Genomic DNA, 21,079 nt, shown 5'->3' with positions numbered 1-21,079 from the left:
AGACAAGCAACTGAATTTAAAAAAATGAGTAAAAGACTGAACAGACACTTCCCCAAAGGAGATAAACATGGATAGTAAATAAGCATCTACGAAAAGACACCATTTTTACTCACTAGGGTTATGTAAATTAAAACCAAATTGAGGCTGGCCACGGTGGCTCATACCTGTAATTCCAGCACTTTGGGAGGCTGAGGCGGGCAAATCACCAGAGCCCAGGAGTTGGAGACCAGTCAGGGCAACATAGGGAAACTGATGTTTTATATTTTTTCTACAAAAAATACAAAAATTAGCCAGGCATTGTGGCACACTCCTATAGTCCCAGCTACTAGGGAGGCTTAGATGGGAGGATAGCTTGAGCCTGGGAGTTTAAGGCTGCAGTGAGCTGTGAGCATGCTACTGCACTCCAGCCTAGGCGACAGAGCAAGACTCCATCTCAAAAAACAAAACAAAACAAAACATTAAAACCAAAGTGACATACTACTACATATCTATTAGAATGGGAAGGCAGGCAGGCAAAGAAGACAGAAAGAAGAAAGAAAGAGAGAGAGAGAGAAAGGAAGGAAGGAAGGAAAAGAAAAGGAAAGAAAGAAAGAAAGGAAAAAGAAAGAAAGAGAGAAAGAAAGGAGAGAGAGGGAGGGAGAGGAGATGGGGAGGGAGGGAGGCGAGCAAGGAAGGAAAGGGAAGGGGAGGGAGGGGAGGAAAAGGGAGGGGAGGGGAAGGAGAGGAGAAAGGAAGAAAGGAAAGAAGAAAGGAAGGAAGGAAGGGAAAGAAAGAAGAAAGAAATGAAAGAAAGAGAGAGAGGGAGGGAGGGGGGAAGAGAGAGAGAGGAAAGAAAGAAGGAAGGAAGGAAAGAAGGAAGGAAGGACTGACTGCTGGTGAAGATACCTTTGTGGTGGGAATGTACACCACAAACATACCACAAAATGGTACAGTCATTTTGGAGAACAGTTGGCAGTTTCTGTTTTAGAAGGAGAGAGATGTGGCAGGGCACAGTGGCTCATGCCTATAATCTCAGCATTTTGGGAGGCTGAAGCGGGCAGATCACCTGAGGTCAGGAGTTCAAGAACAGCCTGACAAACATGGTGAAATCCCGTCTCTACTAAAAATACAAAAAATTAGCTGGGCGTGGTGGCACATGCCTGTAATCCTAGCTATTCGGGAGGCTGAGGCAGGAGAATCGCTTGAACCTGGGAGGTGGAGGTTGCGGTGAGCCGAGATCATGCCATTGCACTCCAGCCTGGGCAACAAAAGTGAAACCCCATCTCAAAAAAAAAAAAAAAAAAAAAAAAAGAAAAAAAGGAAAGAGATGTGGCGAGGCATTAGGCCCCATTGTACAACTGCAGGAATAATAGACGGCTAAGGAAGTGATAAATATAGAAGACACACAGATGCAAGAACTCACAGGACTTGTTGGCTGGTTAGTTGTTATTGATGATGAAAGAAAGAAATATGGGTTAGATTAAATGATTGATTGTTCACCAAATATGCACTCTTTTCCTTCTTTTTCACTTCATGGGGGTAAAGAGTCAAAGTACCATTGATCCTGGGCTTGAGCTTGTAACTGGCTCTAAAAAGGAGGCTTTGAAAACCATGCCAAATGTCTACCCACATTTCTGAAGCTTCCACCCTCTGCCATGAGAAGAGCCTGTTCCCAGTAGCTATATTTCTTCACCCTGGGTCCAAGAATGAAGATCTAAGTTGAAGACCCAGACTCAACATGAAGCTCAGCCTAGTCTACCCCATTCCAGATGAGGCCAGCTGAGCTGCAACTCATTGACAGACCCATAAATATGAAATCAGTGCTTGTTGTAAGCTGCTGAAATTTGGAGATGTTCATTAGAAAGGTTATTACAGAAGAAATCTAACTAATACACAAAGATTGAGATGAAGCATTACAACTTGGATGACTGGGAGAATGAAGGACTAATTAGAAAGAGGGAAAAAGTTGGCAAAGAGAGGAACAGAGCACCTTTGGGGGACAAAGAAGTGCAGCATGTTTTTGTTCTGCTTTGTTTGCTTTACAAATAATTTGATAGAATTCTTAAGTTCTACTGAGCTTTCAGCTCTTTGAGAGAAATGGTATATTTTGATCATCACTTCAGGGCTGAGCATAGTACCTAGCACCTCATAGACATGCAATAAATATTTGCAAAATAAGTGGATAAGTGAAATATGAGAGGATAACAGGGTATTCAGGAGGAAATTCTCTAAACAAAAATGTGAATCAGAACTCAGGTGGGAGAACAGAACTTAGAGATAATGGAATCAATCAATATAGAGGTGATGGGTACACCTGTAGGAGGCCATGCATTCTGGAAGGAAAAGTGTAGGGACAGAGGAATAAAAGGCTAAGATAGGCCTTTGGAGTGGCCTAGGGCTAGAGGATGGAAGAATGAAGCGGGGATCTGTGGAGGAGACAGAAAAAGAATGATTGAAGAGGAAGGAGGAGAGCTAGGACCTCATAGGATCATGGAAGCTAAGGGAGGAAAGGGCTTCCAGAAGGGGTGAAGGATCAATAGTATCAATTGCAGTAGAGAGGTCAAAAAGAATGAGTTAGAGGAAGACACCAAGCATTTCTCCCAAAAGGAAGTCATTGGTGAACTTAGAGAGAGATGCTTTCTTCCATGTGTGAAATACCTATTAACATCTAACAAAAAATATATACAGATATTTGAATCGGGATACAGAAATCAATCAATGTAAAGGCAGGTGACAGCTGATTGAAGGCATCAGACATAACTGAGAGCAAACTTTGGCTTTTAGTGTCATTGTCAAGAAAATGTCCTATGGAACTGGATGGGCAAAAATCTTTTTAGAAATAGAAAAAAATTGACACTGTCACTTCACTCTAATTCTCTGCATTGTTTCTTCTTTCATTCTTTTCTCTGTGGTAGCAAATAAAACAGATGCAGAGAATTCTAGCAGAGAAAACATATATTTCCTTCTAAGTGAAGTATGTGGAAAGCCAAGGCCATCTAGACTAGGTTAGCAGTGCCTTAATTCATAACAGCAGCAGCCTCATAAATAATAGCTGGATATCAAGAAGAGCCTCTGACATGAACTAGAACTTAGATAACAAGCTGATAGTACAGAAATAAAACTTGTTAGTAAAAGTGAACTTGGGGATCCATTTTAAAACCGGGATTATTTACTTGGCCAAATGAGGTAATTAACCAAAGAATGATTAAGGAGTCTAAGGGATTAATTTATTTGATAATAAGAACACAAGGTTCACTGAGCTTAGTGATAGATGTTAAAGAAGCGATAAGAACGCCCTGTGTTTGCAAGCAAACCGAAACCAGTCTCAGTGAGCTGCTAACTTCAGACACACAAGCGGAAGACTCTGAGAAAGGACTTCGCTGAAACAACAGTGAGAAATTCTACAGCATGAGAAATACTGCAGGGAGAAAGGGAGTTAGAAATAGTGATAGTTTAAAGTTCAATTAAAATGAAATTATTAGTAACTTAATGGTAATAGGGAAGGAAACAAAACAGTAACTCCTTAAAAAGGATTGACCAAAATATCCCAGAAGAGCAATATAAAATGCCCATTTGTTTTTGGTTTCTTATCATTATAAATGATGGACTATCAAAGCAACAGCAAACCCATTAATCAAGACTGTAAACAATTAAAATCTTTTTCCAGATCCGGGAAAGCATCAGAATTATCAAGACAGTGCCAAAAAAAGGAACATAAATTTTAGCCAGCCCTTTGGATCTGGGAAGTGTTTAGGCTACCCAGCCAAAAAGTCAGAGAGCAAACAGTCTAAACTAAGCTGATAACAACTGATCATTAATTAGAACTGAAGCCAACTATCTCAGTTTAGAGAAATATCTTGGCTACTCTGCTAAGAGCCAGAAAGCCAAAGGTCCAAGTTGGGTTCATTATCATTAATCATAGGCAAAGCCACTGCCCAGAAAAGCCCCTGTTAGTGAAGGGGCGCCTTTGAGAAGAAGCAGCCCCAAGAGAAGCTGGCAAGGATGCTCCTGGGGAAAGTGAAGAGAAGATGGGGGCCCTGCCCACTGTGTTTGGAGGCCTGAACTCAAGGCTCAAGTCCCTGGAATTAATCACACAGAACAAATTCTAGCATTAGAGGACAAACTGATCATCTGATAATGCTTTTGCTGCAAAGACTTTTTCAAAAATGAGATTTTGGTCTTGGAATCCCATTGAAGTAGGAGGAAGAAGGTACAGTACGGATAGAGCGAGGGAGCAATAATGGAGATGATTTGGATAAAAGGTGTCCAAAGGGAAATCAAATGCTGATAGCAACAACAGTCAGTCACCAAATGGAAACAGGAAAAATGACAGTGAGTGATCATGGGGAGTGACGACATAGGGATAGTTTTGAGGGGATTTAAGAACTGGATGCCATTTACAAGTTCATGCATACTCATATTTAAATGCATGTCCACGTCCATAAGAAAACTTTTTTTCTATGTAATTGCAGAAAGCACTAAGTGGCTTTTCATGCATGTATCTATTTTCCTCATAATAATACTGGATTTCATGGGTTCTAGGCTGCACACTATTTTCACATTTTAGTATCTGAAGTCAGAATGTACCTTAAAATCAATAGTTTGTCATGGTATAATTGGGATGTTTTTATTATTGGTACCTAAAACAGTGATGCTTCTTACCATTGTTGCCATTTAGATGTGATGTAGTTCACAAATAGTTCTCACTTATTCAGTAGTTATGCTGTGTTTTCACTGGGTGGTCAGTCTGTGCTGTAACAGAAAACATGGGTGTGGCCAAGGTCGAAAGGCAGATCAGTACCAACCAGGGAAGAGACCAGTGCATGATTCAGGTTGCTGAGAACTGACAACATGCAAACCAGGCTCAATTAGTATAGCATTTACTTACAGCAAGAGGAAAGAGGCTGTGCACAAGATCCAGCCCCTTGCAATGCTTTTGTCCCCCGTGGCTAGCAGATAGGTTCTGCAGCCAACTTCAACTTCAGGCTGCAGTAGAAGGACCGAAACCCTTGTCCCCTGTGGTCTGAAATACAGAAAGCTGGGTGCATGCCGGAGGGCCACTGAAGCATGAACAGCTAAGCAGTTCCAGGAGAGGTTTGCATGTGCCGAACGCAGCAGGAACTGGGACGCACTGGCTGTGCTCTGAGCTCTTTGCATGTAATGCTATTTGTGAACTTGCCAGCACATCCTGTATTGAGTACAAGATGCTTCTTGGAAACAGAGGGGAGGCACCCAGCTGCACTTGGACCCTTCCCTCACACTATACACATATTTTGTACTAACTCGTCATTAAAGCCTTATAACAACACAGGGCAAGTTTGGCTTTATAGTAGTTTTCTCCATTTCATAAATGAGGAAACTGAGGTTTCAACATGGTAAATCACCTGCCCAAGGTCACGCTGCTAATAAGTGAGATGGCCAGGTCCTGAACGCAGGTCCATACAGCTTCAGAGCCTGTGCGCTTACCAGGATGCTTACACTACCCTGCCTCTTCAAGAAGATGGTCTTTGGAGAAGAAAGAGTATTGATAATTTACCTGGACAGGGTAGGTGTAGAGGAGGTGGAAGAGAATGGAGAAAATTCTTTTTAAGTAAGAGGAATACTCCAGGTAAGCAGCCTCTCACCCTTGTGGTTTGATGCCATCTATAATTGAAGGTGTTCATTCCAGGAAGACGGCTTTGTGAATGGTGAGACTGGTGTCTCCAAGCCTGCTCCTTCTATATCCTTGCATACAGGCCTCAGAAACCTGAATGAGTAAGATATTTAGTCCCTGGGGTTCTGATAGTGTGCAAGAAACGTGTACCACTTCACCACTGCTGAAAGATGCACGTTGTATTCCTGGAAGAGTTGATTAAACTTCTCAGTGTCTTAATCATCTAAAGAAGGAATCACACAAATACTATATTCAGACCTGAACTCTGGACTCTGTACTTATGCATGTGGAGTGTGTGTGTGTGTGTGCACCTGCATGCATATGTGTGTGTATGTGGAGTATGTGTGTATGTGGCGTGTGTGTGTGTGTGGTGTGTGTGTTCAGAGATACATACCATTTTAAAAGCTGTAAAACATAATTACTTGGGTAAGCTTTACTTGGGTAAGCTTTGAACATGTGTGATATTTCACAAATATCACTCTGATAGATCTAGGGCATGTTTACATATTTTTAAGCACACTAGGATAATTTCCATTCAAAAACGTGTATTTTATCCCCAAATGCTATTTAATGGCAATTTTAAATGCGTAAGTACATTTTTGGTTAAAGAGAACATCGTCATCACTTAATATATTACTGGAGATATACACAGATGTTATTTATGCTTATGATTTATGTAAATTGCCTTTCAGTGGGGAAGAAATGTATACATGAGATTTAAACTTGTTATTTCTTATATATTTAGTGTATGTAGTTTGTTTATATTTCACAGAAAGCAAATACAGAAAAGCAATAGAAATCAGCATATTGTACCAAGCTTTCTGACAATTTTGAATTAAATGCCCCGAATTTGTTAACTTTCAGAAATGCTGAAAAATTAAGAGAGACAATTGAAGAAGGGTGTATTTTCCCACTGTGCTCCATGTACACTAGTTTCAGTAGTAAATTCATCTTTTTTATGTTCCCTGAGGGCACAGTCATTCCCAGCATCCTTCCTTTGCTCATGATGACTCTTCAGACCCCATGCCCATCTCAGAATGTGCTTCATGGGGCCTTGTTCAATCCTACTTCTATTAGTATCCTGTGGCTGCTGTAACAAGTTACTACAAACCCAGTGACTTAAAACAACAAAAATGTATTCTCTCACAGTTCTGGAGGCCAGAAATCTGAAATCCTTTTCACTGGGCTGAATCAAGAGATCAGAAGGGCTGTGTTCTCTCTGGAGGCTTAGTGGAGAATCTGCTCCTTTGCTTTTTTTTTTTTTTTTTGAGACAGAGTCTCGCTGTCGCCCAGGCTGCAGTGCGGTGGCACGATCTCGGCTCACTGCAGGCTCCACCCCCCAGGGTTCACGCCATTCTCCTGCCTCAGCCTCCTGAGTAGCTGGGACTACAGGTGCCCGCCACCTCGCCCGGCTAATTTTTTGTATTTTTAGTAGAGACGGGGTTTCACTGTGTTAGCCAGGATGGTCTCGATCTCCTGACCTCGTGATCCGCCCACCTGGGCCTCCCAAAGTGCTGGGATTACAGGCGTGAGCCACCTCGCCCGGCCTCCTTTGCTTTTTCCAACTGCTGGTGGCTGTCAGCCATCCTTGGCTTGTGGCTGCACCACTCCAATCTCTGCCTCCATGGTCACCTTGCCTCCTCCTCTTCTGTCTGTATCATCTATCTCTCCCTGTCTCTTATAGGACAGTTGTGATTAGAATTAGGGCCCACCCAGATAATCCAGGATAATCTTTCCATGTTAGGATCCTTGCTATGGACTGAATGTTTGTGTCTCCCCCAGATTCGTATGTTGAAACCCAATCCCCAGTGTAATGGTATTTGGAGGTGGGGCCTTTGGGAATAATTAGGGTTAGATGACATCACGAAGATGGGTGCCTCATGATGGGATTAGTGCTCTTATAAAAAGAGAAAGAGATGGGAGATCTCTCTCCACCACCTGAGGATAAATCAAGAAGGCAGCCATCTGCAAACCAGGAAGAGGGCCCTTACCAGACACCAATTCTACTAGCACCTTGATCTTGGACCTCCCAACCCCTAAACCTGTGAGAAATAGATGTTTGTTGTTTAAGCCACTCAGTTTATGGTAGTTTGTTACAGCAGCCCAAACTGAGTAACACAATCCTTGATCTCATCTGCAAAGGCCCTTTTCCTTTATAAGGTAAAGGGTAAAGGTTATAGGAATTAGGACCTGATGTCTTTGGGTGGCCATTTTTCAGCCTACTATACTACCATTCTCCTAACCCATCTCAAGTCTCAGATTTTCCATGAAGTAGGAAAATGGAGACAGTCCTGAACTAGGAATCAGGGAGCTAGACTCCAGTTTTGACTTAGAACTAACTTGCTTTTTTACCCTGGGCTGTCACTTCTTTGGACCTCAGTTTCCTTGATGTAAAACAGGTGAGTCAGATGCAACTTTGTCGATAAGGCTGCCAGAACAGTTTGGGTGGGAAAATTCTTTGCTCTGAAGGACTTCAATATCATTAGCATATCTGGCCCTAAATGCCTGGTCAAGATGACAACCCTCACCCACATTTCACAGAGACAGCCACTGAAATAGAACATCTCTCAGATGCTTTTAAAAAAGAATACTATACTTGTGAGTAAGAGTGTCCCCAATTTAGAAGTAATGCATGTCATGCCAGTTAAATATTGAAAAACAGTTTTAAGTACCAACAAGAAAGAAAATCACCCAAGATAATTGCTGCCAGCACTTTGATATTATCCCTCCAGTCTCTCTTTCTTTCCTCTTTCTCTTTTTTCCTTCCTCCTTTCTCTCTTTCTTTCTCCTTCCTTCCTTCCTCTCTTTTCTCTCTTTCTTCCTCCCTCCCTCCCTTCCTTTCTCTTTCTTTCTTTCTCTTTCTTTCTTTCTTTCTTTCTTTCTTTTTCTTTCTTTCTTTCTTTCTTTCGTTCTTTCTTTTTCTTTCTCCTTCCTTCCTCTCTTTCTTTTTCTTTCTTTTTCTTTTTTCCTTCCTTTCTTTCACTTTCTCTCTCTTTCCCTCCCTTCCTCTCTCTTTCTTTCTTCTTTTTCCCCTTCCTTCCTTCCTCCCTCCCCTCCCCTCCACTTCCTCTTCTCCCCTCCCTCTCCTCTTCTCCCCTCCCTTTCTTTTTCTATCTTTTTTTTTTTTTTTTTTGAGACAGGATCTCGCTGTGTCACCCAGGCTGTAGTGCAATGGCAGGATCTTGGCTCACTACAGCTTTGACTTTCCAGACTCAAGCAATCTGCTTGCCTTGGCCTCCCAAGTGGCTGGGATTAAAGGTGTGCACCACCACAGCCAGCTAATTTTGTATTTTTTGTAGAGACAGGGTTTCGCCGTGTTGCCCAGCCTGGTCTCAAGCTTCTGGGTTCAAGCAATCCACCCACCTCGGCCTCCCAAAGTGCTGTGATGACAGGCATGAGCCACTGTGCCTGGACTTTCATGCATCTCTATACATTTTAAAATTCAAATTGGATCTCACCATACATTCCGTTTCATCATTTCCTTGTTATTCTAAATAATACACTATTGATATTCCTTCACATTATGAAATGTTCTTCTATGAGTTGATTTTTAAATGAAATTTAGTATTTCACATGGGTCACTGATAAAAACACTGTGAGTCACACCACTCTGACCCCTGTAAATACAGTGTATCTTTTTCATGTCCAGGTTTTGGCACCACAATTTTGGCACAAGATTATATTATGCTTTTATTTTCTTTATTATTGTCATTCTTTTTTGAGACAGAGTCTTGCCCAGGCTGGAGTGCACTGGTGCAATCTTGGTTCATTGCAACTTCCACCTCCCAGGTTCAAGTGATTCTCACTCTTCAGCCTCCCAAGTAGCTGGGATTACAGGTGCACACCACCACGCCTGGCTAATTTTTTTGTGTTTTTAGTAGAGACGGAGTTTCACCATGTTGGCCAGGCTGGTCTTGAACTCCTGACCACAGGTGATCCACCTGCTTCAGCCTCTCCAAGTGCCGGGATTACTGGCATGAGACACTGTGCCCGGCCTTATTTCCTTTTTTAAAATAAACGTGTAAGATTGTAAAATCATTGAGAGTAGGTGCTGGAAAAAATAATAACTTGAATAAAAATTAAATGTTGGAAGCTGATGCAAGTTATCTTTCTTTTAATTAAGGTTTTTAAATTCAAATTTTAAATCAACACATAAGTGTACATATTTATGTGGTACATAGTGATGATGTGATACATATAATGTATAGTGATCAGAGGAAAGTTATCTTTAAACACTTCCTATCTAAATGGATGCCCTTCCCCATCCTGTTCTCTGCTAAAAGTGAAGATATCAGCCATAATGTAAGCAACACTGATGTAGCATTTTAATGTGCCATGAAAGCATTTGACATACATTAATTCATTTAATCCTCACAGAAAGCATATTAGGTAGGTACTCTTAGAACGAAACTGAGGCACAGAGAAACCAAGTAATTTGCCCAAGTCCACACAGCTAATAAGTGGCAAAGCTGGGAGTTCAGTTAGCGGTAGCATCACTCCTAAAGTCTGTATTCTTAGCCCTTCTACCATGTTGACTCTTTTTTTTTTTTTTGAGGCGGAGTCTCGCTCTGTCACCCAGGCTGGAGTACAGTGGTGCGATCTGAGCTCACTGCAACCTCCGCCTCCTGGGTTCAAGGGATTCTTTTGCCTCAGCCTCCCAAGTAGCTGGGACTACAGGCAAGTGCCACCATACCTGGCTAATTTTTTGTATTTTTTTCAGTAGAGACATGGTTTACCATGTTAGCCAGGATGGTCTCGATCTCCTGACCTTGTGATCCGCCCGCCTTGGCCTCCCAAAGTCATGTTGACTCTTAAAAGGCCAAAAAGGAGAAGTGGGTATGGTGGTAGTGGGAGTCTCCATTTCTGAGGGGTCTAGGAGTGGGGTCAACCTGTGTTGCATGGGTGACGGGTAATCATTTGGTGCCCCTTCCAAGGAAAGCACCTACTCTTTAGGTGCTTCTCCTGTATTGATTTAGTTGTGTTAGATGAGATTAGCAAAGAATGTCCTGTTATTTCTACTCTAGAGCACTATCTGTTTCTGAGGGAAGAGGATACATTACATATTGCTAGTTAGATCTTAAGTCCTGTTTGCAGACCTGAGTTATTTAGCACCTGATTTCTGACTTTTCTTTGCTGGTATGTCAGCACCTTTTAAAGATTGGCACCCCAGGCATTGTGCAGCTGCCTGGCACTTTGTCTAGCTCTGACTAGAAGCTGGAGGCAGACGGTGTCCCTTGGCTGCCTCTGGCAACTAGGGGAAGGAATGGGCGTTCCTGCTTCCCTTTCTCATCAGCTGTTAACTGATATGAAGAGTGACAATTCTCCAAACCAGAGGAATGATCAGACCAAGTGTTATTTAAATGCTGACAAAATGATTCAAAATACTCATTAAAAAATGTTACTCATGTCATTATTGTATATATTATTTAAATATCACTCATGAATAATTATTTGTTCAATAATTACTTAGAGAGTCCATGTGCCAGGCATGGTTCTGTGTGCTGGAGACACCACATTTTGTAAACAGATGAACTAAAGAAACTTGTCAAGTTCTGCCCTCATGGAGTTTACTTCCTGAAGGGGAAGCCAGACAAAATCAAACATACATAGGCTAGACTCTCAGGCAGTGATGGCTGCTAGGAAGAAAAAGTAGTGGCAAGAGGACTGAGTGGATTGGGGTGGGGACAGAGGAGGGAAGCTGTGGTGAGAGCTTGGTGTCATCAAGAAAGCCAGTGCGGGCCAGGTGTGGTGGCTCATGCCTATAATTCCAACACTTTGGGAGGCCGAGGCAGGAGGATCACGAGGTCAAGAGATAGAGACCATCCTGGCCAACATGGTGAAACCCCATCTCTACTAAAAATACAAAAATTAGCAGGGCGTCGTGGCGTGTGCCTGTAGTCCCAGTTACTTGGGAGGCTGAGGTAGGAGAATCGCTTGGACCCAGGAGGCGGAGGTTGCAGTGAGCCAAGATCACGCCACTGCACTCCAGCCTGGGACAGAGCCAGACTCCGTCTCAAAAAAAAAAAGAAAAAAGAAAAAAGAAAAAGAAAGCCAATGCAACTAATAAGGAACAGGTAAGGTGTAGAGTGATCAGAGGTGATGATGCTGGACACGAGACAGGGACCAGGTCACGTGGGGCCTGAATGTGTTATTCAAGGCAGGACAGGAAGACAGTGATGGATTTTATTTTTTTCCTTGAGAAGAGGGTGAGGAGTCTTGGAGGATCGTTGGGGATGCGAGATGTCTCGTTATATTGCCCAGCTGGTCTCTAACTCCTAGGCTCAAGCGATCCTCCCACCTCAGCCTCCCGAGTAACTGGGATTACAGGCGTAAGCCACTGCACTGGGCTGTCAGTGACAAGGATTTTGAATCAGGAAGAGATATATTCTCGAATTTTCATTGTCAATACCCATTATGGAGCCATGTGGAAGACAGACCCTAGGATGGGAGCAAGACAGGCTGGGAGGCTGGTTAGGAGCTGCTGCAGAAGGATGATGGGGGCTTGACCAGGTGGCAATGTAAGGGGTGAAAAATGGTCAGATGTGGAATATAATTTTGAAAGCGGAGTTGATGGATTGGTTGTGGGGTGGGAGAGAAAGAAAGCAAAGACAACTGCTTTTTCCCCTTCAAGGGTAGGCATAGGAGGCAGTAAAATGCCAAAACAAAAGAAAATATTAAATTTGCCTTATTAGATATCCAAGTAAGATGTCTCATTGAATAAATGAGTCAGGGGAGAGTTCCATGCTGAAAGTCTAATTGGGGTTTACCAGCATATATATGTTATTTAAATCCATGGAAATAAACAGTTATTTGGAGCTGCGCTGTCCAGCACAGTAGCTACCAGTAGCTACATTTCCTGTGAAAATGTACCATCTGAATTGAGATGTACTGTAAATGTAAAATATATCTTGGCTTACAAAGACTTGGCATAAAAAATGTAAAATATCAGCCAGGCACGGTGACTCACACCTGTAACCCCAGCACTTTTGGGAGGCCAACGTGGGCGCATCACCAGGTCAGGAGTTCGAGACCAGCCTGGCCAACATGGTGACCCCCATATCTAAATATACAAAAAATTAGCTGGGTGTGGTGGCGTTCGCCTGTAATCCTAGCTACTTGGGAGGCTGAGGTAGGAGAATTGCTTGAACCCTGGAGGCGGAGGTTACAGTGAGCAGAGATTGTGACACTGCACCCCAGCCTGGGTGACAGGGCAAGACTGTCTCAAAAAACAAACACAGTAAAATATTTCATTAATAGTTTTTAATATTGATTAACATGTTGAAAAGATAGTACTTTTGATAACCTTGGTTAATGAATATATTATTAAAATTAGGCCAGATGCAATGGCTCACACCTATAATCCCAGCACTTTGGGAGGCCAAGTTGGGTGGATCACTTGAGTTCAGGAGTTTGAAACCACCCTGGGCAACATGGCAAAACCCTGTCTCTAGAGAAAACACAAAAATTACCTGCACGTGGTGGCAAGTACCGGTAGTCCCAGCTACTAGGGAAGCTGAGGCAGGAGGATTGCTGGAGCCTGGGAAGCAGAGGTTGCAGTCAGTCAAGATCATGCTGAGAGGTGACAACCTGCTAGCAGCCCTGGCTTGCTCTTGGCGCTTCCTTGGCCTCGGCGTCCGCTCTGGCTGTGCTCGAGGAGCCCTTCAGCCCGCTGCTGATGGACTGGCCTAGGCCAGAGCCGGCTCCCTCTGCTCGCAGGGAGGTATGGAGGGAGGTGCTGCAAAGTCCCAGCTGCGGGTGCCATTGAGAGGTGAAGCTGGCTGGGCTTCTGGGATGAGTGGGCACTTGGAGAACTTTTCTGTCCAGCTAAAGGTTTGTAAATGCACCAGTCAGCACTCTGTGTCTAGCTAAAGGTTTGTAAATGCACCAATCAGCGCTCTGTGTCTAGCTAATCTGGTAGGGACTTGGAGAACTTTTGTGTCTAGCTAAAGGATTGTAAATGCACCAATCAGCACTCTGTGTCTAGCTAAAGGATTGTAAACGCACCAATCAGCACTCTGTCAAAATGGACCAATTAGCTCTCTGTAAAATGGACCAATCAGTAGGATGTGGGTGGGGCCAGATAAGGGAATAAAAGCAGGCCGCCAGAACCAGCAGCCAGCCGGGATCCCCTTCTATGCTGTGGAAACTTCGTTCTTTTGCTCTTTGCACTAAATCTTGCTGCTGCTCACTTTTTGGGTCTGCGCTGCCTTTATGAGCTGTAACACTCACCGTGAAAGTCTGCAGCTTCACTCCCGAGGCCAACAAGACCACGAACCCACTGGAAGGAACAAACAACTCCAGATGCGCCACCTTTAAGAGCTGTAACACTCACCATGAAGGTCCGCGGCTTCATTCTTAAAATCAGTGAGACCAAGAACCCACCAATTCCAGACACAATGCCATTGCACTCCAGCCTGAGTGATGGGAGTAAAACCTTATCTCAAATAATAATAATAAATTAATTAAATTAAATTAATCTCACTTGTTCTTTTTCTTTAAAATGTGGCTAGTAGAAAGCTAAAAATTACATATGTGGCTCACGTTACATTTCTACTGGATAGTGCTTAGCTTTAGACAAAGAGTGAGTATAGTAAAAGAAACTTTTGAGTATTCAACCCATGGGGCATTCCATGATGTAGCAGTTGTGAAGAGAGGGACCTTGGTGTAAAAAGGACTAAAAAGGAAGCAGCCTCAGAGGAAGAACACCCATGAAAATGTTGTGTTCTGGAAACCAACTGAAAGAAGAGGGAGCCAGCATTTCAGAGACTGCTGTGAGGTGATGTGCAAGGTGGACTGGAAACTGACCGTTGGATTTAGCAATGTGGCAGTTGTTGGTGTCCTTGTTGGTTTCAGTGTGTATGTATGTGGGAGGGTGGGGTGGGAATAGGAATGGCATGAAAAACTCATCAGAGTTGACTAAAAAGAGAATTTAGGTAGGGATTAGAGCATCAGTTATAGAAATTTGGCCCTCCAGAGAAGCAGAATAATGGAGGTGCCAAGGAATAGGGGTTCAAGGGAAATATTGTTTGTTTAAGGGAAATATATATTTTAAAGTAGCTACTTTTTATTCTTTATTAAGATTTTGACCTAAGTAAATCATCTTGCAAATATCTATTATTAGCTCACAGGCATCTTCTAATTTTATTTTATCAGAAATAAGAAATGCTAAGAATTTTAAAGGAGTACCCGTATTTGGTTTGGCCCACAAAATCATTGTGAACAAAGTGGTCTAGGATTACAAAAATCTGTTTTTAGGGTTACTAACATTCCTACCACAATGGATTGTACACAGTTCCCTAAAACATAGAATTGTGACATTATCTGTGTTGCAGGGCAAGTGTGTGAAATTCCTGAACTTTGGAATAGAACATAAATGCCAGACTTCTTGTACTACATTTTGATTGATCATCGTATCTTATTAATCTTAACAGTACTTAGTGTAGCTCATGGCACATAAAAAGTGCTTAATATAATTGAATGAATGAAGATAATCTCAGCATCTGAAATACCAAAGAGCCTAGCAGTACCCAAGAATTCACCAACAGATGGCACCATGCTGTTTCCCATAAGAGCTTATATAGAAACAATGTTAATATGACATTCAATTCTAATTTCAAGTGCTGGTTAGGGGTAGAAATGGAATCCTCAAGAATATATTTTACTACTTTAAACTTTATAGCTGAATTATTAAAGCATGTTCTTTTTTTTTTTTCTTATAAATAGCTAAATTCTCTAAGTTAGGCCCTTTCCTTAGGTCAGAGCTTGAAAAGAAAGTGAGATTGATTTGTAGATCAGACAAAGAAAATACACACAGGTTATTATTATTAAAATATTTGTGAATACTAAGAAGCCGAGTTGCACAATCCACTCTCCCTGAGAGATTAAAATCCTTCAATGGCAGTAAAAACAAGGATGTTTTGCATACATCGGCGCACGGGCATCATGCTTTAGAGAGCAAATGTTGCATTTTGCAGTTCCAGTGTAGACTGGAGGTGACAAGGACCAACGTAAACACTCAGTGTGCTAGACAAACCAATATGGTCTTCACCTACCATGTGTAAAATATTCCCTGGAAAGCCACATGTAAACAGAGCTCCACCGTAACCCTCATTACATTTTCTGTAGAAGTAATTATGACTTTCATAATTTTCTATGCCCATTATTTAACCTGCAGGTCTGAGAAGTGGATGGGTGTGTTTTAAGACAACACTGTGGTGAAAAGGCCACAGCTTGGCAGCTCCTGTAGCATGGAGGGTCACACACAGGACAGACAGGGCACATGCCGTGGCATGAGCAACCTTATAGTATTAATCATTTACTTAACCATTTGAGAAGAGTGCCTGCTGCCACTTTATCTATCTATCTATCTATCATCTATCATCTATCATCTATCTATCTATCTATCATCTATCTATCTATCTATCATCTATCTATCATCTATCTATCTATCTATCATCATCATCTATCATCTATCTATCTATCATCTATCTATCTATCATCTATCAATCTATCCTCACCTATCTATCATCTATCTATCTATCTATCTATCTATCTATCTATCTATCTATCATCTATCTATCTATCATCTATCAATCTATCCTCACCTATCTATCATCTATCTATCTATCTATCTATCTATCTATCTATCTATCTATCTATCATCTATCTATTTATCATCTATCATCTTTTTTTTTTTTTTTTTTTTGAGATGGAGTCTCATTTTATCGCCCAGTCTGGAGTGCAATGGCGTGATCTCAGCTCACTGCAACTTCCACCTGTTGAGTTCAAGCAATTCTCCTGCCTCAGCCTCTCCGAGTAGCTGGGACTACCGGCACGTGCCACCATGCCCGGCTACTTTTTTGTATTTTCAGTAGAGACAGGGTTTCACCGTGTTAGCCAGGATGGTCTCTATCTCCTGACCTCGTGATCCGCCCGCCTTGGCCTCCCAAAGTGCTGGGATTACAGGCTTGAGCCACTGCGCCTGGCCCTATCTATGTTATCTATGTACCTATGTATCTATGTATCTATCTATGTATCTAATCTATCTAGTCTCATCATAAAGTCTCTATCTCAGATGTAGATACAACCTGCAGATAAATGCAACTGGCCAAAGCTAAGAAAGTAGGTGCTTTTGAATTGGCTGGGCCCTGCCACAATGGAGCAAGACAGGAGATACCCAAAGTTCCTGGTCCCTCCTTGCTCTCTCTTCCTTTGTGAGCCTGGTGACTGAGGTTTCAGGAAGACTCAAGCAGGGCTAGTCTGGCCCCCACCCCGGAGGGTTAGTAAGGTCTACTTAGGTACTGGTATTGTGTCCGGAATTGGTTCCTTCTGGTGACTTCTTGGTTTCGCTGACTTCAAGAATGAAGCCTCAGACCCTCGCGGTGGGTGTTACGGTTCTTAAAGATGGTGTGTCAGGAGTTTGTTCCTTCAGATGTGTCTGGAGTTTCTTCCTTCCAGTGGGTTCGTGGTCTCGCTGACTTCAGGAATGAAGCTGCAGACCTTCACAGTGTGTTACAGCTCTTAAAGATGGTGTGTCTGGGCCGGGCAGGGTGGCTCACGCCTGTAATCCCAGCACTTTGGGAGGCCGAGGCAGATGGATCAAGATGTCAGGAGATCAAGACCATCCTGGCTAACACAGTGAAACCCTGTCTCTACTAAAAATACGAAAAATTAGCTGGGCATGGTGGCGGGCACCTGTAGTCCCAGCTACTCTGGAGGCTGAGGCAGGAGAATGGCGCGAACCTGGGAGGTGGAACTTGAGGTGAGCAGAGATTACGCCACTGCACTCCAGCCTGGGCAACAGAGCCAGACTCTGTCTCAAAAAAAAAAAAAAAAAGATGGTGTGTCTGGAGTTTATTCCTTCAGATGTTCAGATGTGTCTGGAGTTTCTTCCTTCCAGTGGGTTCGTGGTCTTGCTGACTTCAGGAATGATAGCCCCTCCTGGTGAGTGTTACAACTCATAAAGTTAGTGTGGACCCAAAGAGTGAGCAGCAGCAAGATTTATTGTGAAGAGCAAAAGAACAAACCTTCCACAGCGTGGAAGCAACCCAAGTGGGTCACTGGCTGCTGGCTGGGGGGTGGCCAGCTTTTATTCCCTTATCTGGCCCCACCCACGTCCTGCTGATTGGTCCATTTTTACAGAGTGCTGATTGGTGCATTTACAAATCTTTAGCTAGACACAGAGGCCTGATTGGTGTGTTTACAATCCTTTAGCTAGACAGAAAAGTTCTCCAAGTCCCCACCTGACCCAGAAGCCCAGCTGGCTTCACCTCTCAGTATGTCTGATTTAGCACATACTTGCCAGTAGGGTTATCAGTGAATTTCTTGAGACTAACACCACTCTGAACTTTCAAATGTATGCCCATAAATGACTAAACGTTTAAATGATGCCTTAGGTATTCTCTCCATGTTCTCTTCTACCTGCATACACTCCTCAATTGCCTTTGTGGGCTTTTCCTGTCTTTTTTTTTTATTGGGGGCCCACCCCAGGGATTGGTCACCAGTCTACTCTAATTCACCCATTGACTAAGTTACTATAAAGATTCTAGACTTCTTTCCTGAGCTACCACCTCCTCCCTCTGGCACCTGAACCTCTCTTCCTAAATGTTCCATTAGTATTTCAAATGCAGTGTACGTGAGGGAAAAATACCTCATCATTCACTTCCCACACCTACTGCTTTTTTGAATTGACCTTTCTTGTGTACACACTATATTTGAAAGGTTTCCAGTATCATATTTGTACTTTAAAAAAGAACATAACTTAGGTAAGTTAAGATGCATAATTATAAAACAGATACTCATGAAGTCATGAAGACTTCCCTCAACTTTGGAATGAACACATTAACCAATATGATTGCATCTGTGTAGAGCTTCACTCCCTCAACCTTTTGACTCCTTCTCACAGCATATTAGTTTCCTATTGCCTCTGTAACAAATTCCCACAAATTTAATGGCTTAAAACTGCAGAAATTTATTATCTTGCAGTACTGGAGAGCAGAAGTGTAAAGTGGGTCAGCAGGGCTGCATTCCTTCTGGGGGCTCTGGAGTTTATGTGTGGGGAAGAAGCCATTTCCTTGCCTTTTCTAGCTTTCCAGGCTGAAGCATTCTTTGGCTCATTGCCCCTTCCGCCATCTTCAAAGCCAGCATCACATCTTCAAATCTCTCTTTCTCTATCTCTGACCTTTGCTTCTGAAACAAGCCCAATTTTCCCATGGAAGTGATGTTTGTGGTTTCTTTTGAATAGACATAGAAATTGACCCTCCCAGTCTTAAAACTTGCGAAAGTTACATTTTTCTCACCTGAGTTGCTTTCTCAGGAAACCAAGAATCAGGACTCCCAGATAATATCAGGGAGCTAAAATTGACCAAATCACTGCATCTGGACAGTGAAACACCAGACCCCCCACCTGTGATGGTTTTGACCAACCACCTGCTGCCTGTTGACAACTTCTTCCTTACCTCTCCCTAATTCCTGTTTTCCCACACATGCTTACATTTCTTCCCTGCTATATAAACCTCTAATTTTAGTCAGTCAGGGAGATAGATTTCAGGCTCTCATTTCCCATCTCCTTGGGATGGATTTGGATTTGGACCTATGAGGAGATGGATTTCACACTGATCTCCCGTCTCCTTGGCTGCAGCACCCAATTAAAACCTTTTTCCCTGGCAATATTCATTGTCTCAGTGATTGGCATTTTGTGTGGTGAGCAGCAGGACCTAGACCAAACCCCCGGCATTTCAGTAACACTTGCATGATCATCTATCCTCTCTGACTCTGACCATCCTGCCCCCCTCTTAGATTACAATGGGTTCACCCATGTAATCCAGGATAATCCTCCCATCTCAAGATCCGAGCTTAATCACATCTGCAATGTCCGTTTGCCATGTAAGGTAACATAGTCACAAGTTCTGGGGATTTGGACATGGACATCTTTGGAGAGTCATTATTCTCTTACTACACATAGTAATTACCACTATCCTGAATTGTGTTACAATTTCTTTGTTTAAGATCGCATCGCCAAATAGGGATGTATCTTAACATTTTATTATTACATTTAGTTTGTTTTAGAACTTCATAAAAATGATAAAATATAATATGTAATCTTCCAGTTGCTTACTCAATATTATTACTCTAAGATTCACTCACATTACATGTAGTTCATGTATTTGTATTACTGTTTAAAACATGCTGTTAATGTACCTAAAATTATTCACCCATTCTGTAGTTGATATAAGTAGTACATTACAAATATTCTTGTCTCCTGGAGAAGGAATGTGCATGGGTTTCTCTAGAGTTTATATCTAGGAGTGGAATTTCTGGGTTATAAGTTATACTAAAGGATAAAATAGTGGCAAATTACTTTTTCAGTTATTTGACACTCCCAACACAGTATATAAATGTTATAGTTTTTCCATATCTTTGCCAAAAAGCAATAGAGTAAGTCATTACTATATAGTAAGTCGTTTCATTTTTAAAATTTGAACATTTCTATTATTTATGGGAGTAAGTATCTTTTCATATGTTTTCAGCCAATTGTGATTCCTCTTTGGATAACTGCTTATTCATGTAATTTGCCTATTTTCCCACTTCTAGGCCTTCTTTATATATTTATTAGATAAATCCTTCATTGATTAGTTGTATTATGAATAAACAGCCAGACTGTGGCTTGTCTTTTTATTTTTTTATAGTGTCTGAAATAACACAAAGAATCAGATTGTCAAATCAGACTCACACGAGTCAGAGTCTTACCCAGTATTAAGCTTTACTAATACAGGATACAGGTAATTTTGAGATGAGGTCTGGAACCATCAGTGTCACTCTTCAGACCCTTAACTGCCCCACTGGATGCACTCTGTGCCCATAATTAATATATGAAGTCTCTAAGCAATGTGTGAGATTCACCTCTCTCATATAGAAGGAGGCTATTTGGAAAATAAAATGTACCCAATGATGCACCACAAATCTATAAATCTCAAATTTTGTTTACCATGATTAGTTCTAGATAGCCAGATACATCCTGCTAAAAGCACTCCATAGATAAGGAGCATTCTATTCACAAATTCCATTCGTTCGCCAAGATGTCTGTCAGTCTCATGTTTACAAGAGTAGGCCATCTTTCCTGGTCCCTGCTCCCCATTCCCCAGCTGGAGATAATGGATTGCAGCCCTGCTGCTTAACCCTTTATTTCCCAATGTCTTTGATTAATATGCGTGATGTAAGCGAAGAATCTAATGTGTTTTTTTCTCTACTTGTAACCAGTTGTCTCAGTAACATTCGTGGAATTTTATGAAATCTTTTTTTTTGAGACTGTAATCTATATGATACCCAATATTTGAAATAGACAACATTTGGGGACTTTATGAATTAGTATGTGGTCAAGATTTGAAATATTTCATTTGTGTTGGGGAAGATTGTGCATTCTTTCTAAAAGTTATTATTAATTTACTT

This window comes from Nomascus leucogenys, chromosome 20, assembly GCF_006542625.1.
Source record: "Nomascus leucogenys isolate Asia chromosome 20, Asia_NLE_v1, whole genome shotgun sequence".
In the NCBI taxonomy this organism is placed as follows: Eukaryota; Metazoa; Chordata; class Mammalia; order Primates; family Hylobatidae; genus Nomascus; species Nomascus leucogenys.
This window is presented reverse-complemented; position numbering follows the sequence as displayed.